Genomic DNA, 6,244 nt, shown 5'->3' on the forward strand with positions numbered 1-6,244 from the left:
ACATTTTCTACAGCGAAAAGGGATACTTTCATAATTCAAAATTTGGGTCCAAGTACCCCTTGGAGAAACCAAACAAACCTTCTCATGGAGGCCCTTTGAAATATCCATCTCTACAAGAATTCGAGCACATGTCAAATGGAGAATATCCGAAGTGTCAGAATCCACATATAAAAAATCATCAATGGCATTCCCAATAGTTTTATAAACAAAATCTCACCAGAGATGCATCAGTAGGTTTGGAATTCGGACCCAAATAGGAACGCTATTAAAGGATTCAGTGAGCGGATCAAAATCCATATGCCACGGTTTGGCCATAAGAGGAAATCTGTCAATTGTTATCACACAAAATAGTCTTCCTATCTTTAACAATTTTAAACTTTACTATGAAAAATCCTTTAGCCATCGGAAAGATGTGGACTTCCCGCTCTAAAAGAGGTTCCCAATGCTTGGAGATCCAAGCATGAAGATTGGAAAGAGAGGGCCAAAAACTCCAAAAGCAGAAAATAGCAGCAAAGGTAGAAAGCTTTTCTGCCGTATTGAAAATATCAAGGACTGTATCTGGATCCAAAGGAACCATTATAGGGTTTGATACACTGACAGGGGAGACTTCATGGGGACGAGAAGGCCTGGAATGAGCAGCTCGATCAACACCATGAAGACCTGCCTCAAATGCAATCATGTTGGCATAAGAGATAGCCCTATCCCCTGAATGCATTGATCCAAAACTAGCCGGAACAACGATAGAAGGCATAATGGCACCACTCCCACACCCTGGACAATCAATACACGAGAAAGAAATCACCGAAAACTAGCAGTGAGTAGCAAGATCACGAACTGGAGACCCAACAAACAACAAAGATCAGCTGGAAAATAAAATGGAGCCACGACAGAGGCGAGCCAACCACCTACAACAGTGTCAAATGTGCAAGCTGACCAACGACCATGGATGGCGGCAAGAGCCAACTAGTGACCATGCCAAGGACATCAAAAAGTTTAGGACTTAAGCAGTGAGAGTCGTCTAGTGACCACCACAAGGGCAAAGCCGACCAACGGCCATAGCTAGGGCACGACAATGATTTTCTCAAAAAAAATTATTAACCCTTACTTGTCCCCTTCAATATGATTTTAATCACTGCATTTTTGTTACCAAACCATTGAATATGATGTTAATCACTTCATGTTTTCCATGCATTAAGATGAGGGCTCTGAGATTGGAAGTCACACATTTTGATCTCCTTTTATTGAAGTTGTAAATATATTTTGTAAACTATATAAATACTGCACCACATGGGATGATATGTGATTGAGACTTTCTATAAAATGATTTACATGCTTTGTCTGCAACACCACATTACATATGCATGTCAACATAAACATTTCTAATTGTAGCATATGCATAGAGGCATTCTCAAAATAGCCACCACGAGTAAGAAAGTATAGACACTAATAGATCAAAATGTTTGGATAAGCTTGAGAGTGCTTGAATCATTCAAATATATCAAGACCTTCCTTGCACATTTTATCATGTATGCGAGGAAGCCACTCCACTATAGGCCAAGTTCTCAGAGGAGAATAACACATCTAGTTAACATTAGGTTATCTGAGGAGAATAACCTAATTGCACACTAAGTAGGACCAAAACTTTATCGCAACATCAGCTACAATCAATTCATTTCATTCATAGTGGTGAAGTTTCTTAGAAACATTAGGTCAAATAGTTGTGTGTGTCCTGTACCCTCTACATTTTACATGCATCTCCACCAAGGATCATCGCAACTAGAACACCTTATCCAATTTTGTTTTATCAATGCTCTAAATATCCATATTTTGTTTCGAAAGTATTTGTCTAGGATTCCATATTTTTCATTCATGTTTGTCAAAATTAACTTACAACCACAGAGCTCAATGGAAACCATCTTTCAATCTTACTTTGATGGATCTTGATAGTTCTATTGTGGCACAAGCAAGGAGGAATTAAAAGCTTCTAGTCTCTTTAAAATTCACTTTGTGCATGCATTGTGATATGGTGGCCATGGAATGGCATTAATGTGACGTTTCGTGGCAATCATTTCGCAGGCCCTTCTTACAGTTATACATATCTCATGCATGCCATTGTGACACTAGTGGCATTCCAAATGTTTAGCCCACATTCATATTTGTTCTAAAAACACCAATACCAAGGAAGTTTGTTCACACAATTTCCCTAGGCACGATGTCAAATTGCGGACACTTAAATGATCAAATTGTATATCGAGAACACTACATTCAATTTGAGAATTCACACCTTGCACCTACTCATTAGAGTACAAGCAAAGTGTGTATTATTTAGATGCAATCGAGGTCACTTTAATTATTCAAATATTTTGAAATCTTTCTTGAAAAGATCCTTTTGTAGGCATCCTCCTCGCTATTCATTTCATTCTTTGACATGATATGCAATTTCTTCTAGGCATTCTGTCAAATAATTCATGTGCAACGTTTGTGCTTTCTTGTTCTTCAATCATTCTTTCTATAGTAGCTATGATTGAGACACCATTTCTCTTGGAAGAAATTTGGAAAACAGTTTGTGTGTTCTATATTATGTAAACTCACAACTTGTGCGTATGCCTCCAGAACATATCATATGTTTCTATATCTTCTATGTGTATACTTGGAAGGGTGTCTTTTATCATAAAGTTTGACCAAAAATTTTCTTTCTCAACAAATCACTTTTTGTAATTTTGATGTTAGTTCTATTTGATGGAGTTCAGACTTTGTAAGGTGACTATGAATCAATAGGGGCATCACCTATGCTTCCACATTATACATGCATGTAGAGCATTCTCAATTATCATCCGAACAACAAGAGTGATGGTTGAGATTGGTGAATCGGCTCCTTAGCAACTGCATTTTCTTGATTCAGTAACCTATTTAGTAAATCATTTTCCTATTTCCAACAGGTAGTTAACAAACTAATTACAAAGTTGGGGTTCTAGTTAGAGTTTTAGATTTGAGATTTCTCACAAATTAGGATCTTGAATGGATTTTAGAAAAAGGTCTAAGATCCCAACTCTTAACTTTTTCAAAAGTTAAGATGTTGACCAAAAATTAGGATGTTGATAAAAAAATGGGGAAAGGCTGAGATATCAACTCGAAACCTTTTCAAAAGTTGGAATTTTGACTTTTCAACTCTTAAAAACTAAAACCCGAACCATTAACCTCTTTTTAAAACCCAAGATCTCCTCTTATCTTCTTTAAAGTTAAGGTTTTGATTTTTGATTTTCCAAAAACTAGCATCCCAACTTTAAACTTACATAACTTTCAATTTAGAACTCTTATTTTAAAAATTCAAAATATAGGACAAAGCTAGAAGACAATTGGATATTTTAGGGATAGAAACAAACCAAAATTTCAACAAATCATTGACTCTTTTTAGGTTATAATTTCAATGTTCCTTTTCTTACTTTCTATTAAAATAAATAATGACAATTTGGAAATCTGACTTATAAGCATCACGAAGAATGCGAGCAACAATATAGGTATAAAGACTCCATAGGTGTCCTTTACTCGACATGATGATTTTTGTTTTTGAAATATTAGTAGGATTAAATACTTAGACAAGTAACAAAGTAATTCAAAAAATTATACATGCAACACTTGAACGCAAGTACTTTTATTGTGAAAACCCTTGGTTAGAGGGACAAAACATGGTGAGAATTAGTACTCGCAAATTCTCACTATTGCAATAATAAGTTGCCTTATTAGAAGCATTACATCCACTCGATTAAGAGTATTTAGCCCTATTAGGAGCTTTACAATAGACCTATTAGGATCTACCATGTTAAGGGATTTAGAACTCCTTTTGAGACTCATCGTGTAGAGTATTTGTGCTCCCGACCTATTAGGATCTTGCTCACCTTTGTATGCAAATCCCTTCGGTTCACGAGTGATGCATTGAGGAGTCGATGAAGCTGAGTGTGGCCCCCTTGTTGATCATGACCACAATCTGCTATCCATGGAGTGTACCCCATACCCAAAACATAGTGCACCTCTAAGTACTAGCAAGTGTCGTGATGGTGCCTCCTCACCATACCAATGTAGAAATCATCTTTGTGAGGTTTATGTTAACCTCTTGGGAAACTTGTTGACCATTTCCTTTGATTTCAAGTTCTTCATGCTCCTCACCACTAGACATCACCTCAATGTAATGATTTTTTACTTTGCCTTTGATGCCCTGGGTCACAAGGTCCATTGCAATTTAAACAAAGTTTCCTCTTCCTGAGCTCCTATTTGATGCCTTCATCGAACGATGGCTTTTTAGGATAGGGTTTGCTCTTTTTATATTCAGATAAAGGGGTGGCTTGGGATGTGAATAATTCCTAGAGGAAGAAGAAGAGGATGTTTGCATGCCACATGCATTCTTAATTGCTTTGGTAAGTGTGATAAGGTTGAATCCCTTCACCCAACCTTTCAGAGGTTCGATTAACTTGTCCATGAACAACACAATCAATGGTCTCTCCCAAATATTTGTTACGAGTACATTCAACCTTTAGAATTTGGTTATTTAACTATCAATTGATCCAAATTGCTTCAACTACACCAACTCCTTAAAATTAAGTTTTGGATCTTTTTCATCAAAGTGATCCATTAGCCTTTGCGAATTCAACATGAGGTTATTTGGTCGTGGTCAAGGGTAACAATTCCATGATGCTACCATTCATGAGCAATCCCTTCTAAGTTAAGCACCACAAATTTGATTGCCTCATTCTCCAACATCAAGTTAAGCTAAGAATATGTGTATGCCTTTTGTACCCATGCTCATGCAGAGATTGATCCAAATCTATCAAAGGATGATAACTTTACCTTGTCTAACATTCGTTTAAGGTCATAATTGTAGTGGCCACAACTGATGCTTCCTAAATATCTCATTTGCAGAGCAACATAATCCTTGAAGGTCATGTCTCCTTTGGAGTCTTTGTTCCTCCAGTCTTGCCTTAGTCGTACTTTCATTTCCTCAAAGGTGGGCTTTCGCTCTCTATAGGGTACTCAGTTCTCAAAGGAAATGTGGGCTCTCACTCTCTATAGGGTACTAAATTCTCGAAGCAAATGTGGGCATTGATGGTCGAGAGCATGGATGCTAATGGTTTTCTCTCCTTGTGACAGAATTATCGTTGTGCCCATTTTATTCTCCATTCATCTTCCCTTCTGCCAACCTTTGCGATGTCTATTCCATGTGTCATCGTTGTTCTTCTCCTCTTACCATTGTGTTGTTGACTTGCGCTTGGCTTTTGATTAGCTCTCTTAATAGGGCCATGGCTTCAACTGCAAGGCCCTGGGGTCTCCTTCTATTGTATACTTTGAGTGCCTTATGCATCACGACCTAATAGGCTAGTAGAATCACTGACTCTAATACCAATGTAATGACACCAACTCCTATTCGGCAACCACATTGCTATCATCACCTTTCAGTTTGTCCCTGATGTTGGCAATTACCTATATATGTAATTGTGACAAGGTTGTACAGTGCTAATGGCAACAACTCCCATTTTGGAGTCCCTACAGTGAGAAATTAGTCATATAGAAAGGATGAGGCTCATGAAGTGATATCATATGATGGATAAGAATTATGTCGAAGGAATGAAGAGAATGTTTGGTTTATGGTAAATGAAGGCATGTTGTATGATGAACAAGAAAGTTTTTCGTACAATGGTTTTTGACTAGCATACGATCACTTGCTTTCACTACAACATGCTGAATAAAGGTCATAGGACCACAATTTGCCCTCCTTGGATGATGTACAGAGACATTGATTATCAAATTTGTGTGTATGTGTGAAATAGAACACAAAAATTAATGCAATGCACAAAGAACAAGTTCGAAACTCGCACATACAAAGGAAAATTATATTAATAATGATAGCACTTCATATTACAACAATCTCGCAATGAGAGCAAAACAAAATAGGGTGAGGAGTTACTCCCACCAAAACTGCAGATGCCAAGTAAGGAGGATCTTCAACCTCCAAAATGGCAGATTACTGAACTCCAACTAGAAATCGCAATCGCAAACAAAATATCAAGTTCGCATACTAACAACCTACTAGCTGGCCTCAAATATGGCTTCAAGGAAACTTTCAAAGGATTACAAAAAGTGCCAATATGGCCAACACACTACTAACAAAAAAATAAAAATGGGTCCGAGAGATAAAACTTATATTTTGGGGCAATACAAAATTATTAAATTATTTATGAATATGAGGACCTCA

This window comes from Cupressus sempervirens, chromosome 4 (genome assembly GCF_028749045.1).
Source record: "Cupressus sempervirens isolate cs-2001-9-10 chromosome 4, ASM2874904v1, whole genome shotgun sequence".
Lineage (NCBI taxonomy): Eukaryota > Viridiplantae > Streptophyta > Pinopsida > Cupressales > Cupressaceae > Cupressus > Cupressus sempervirens.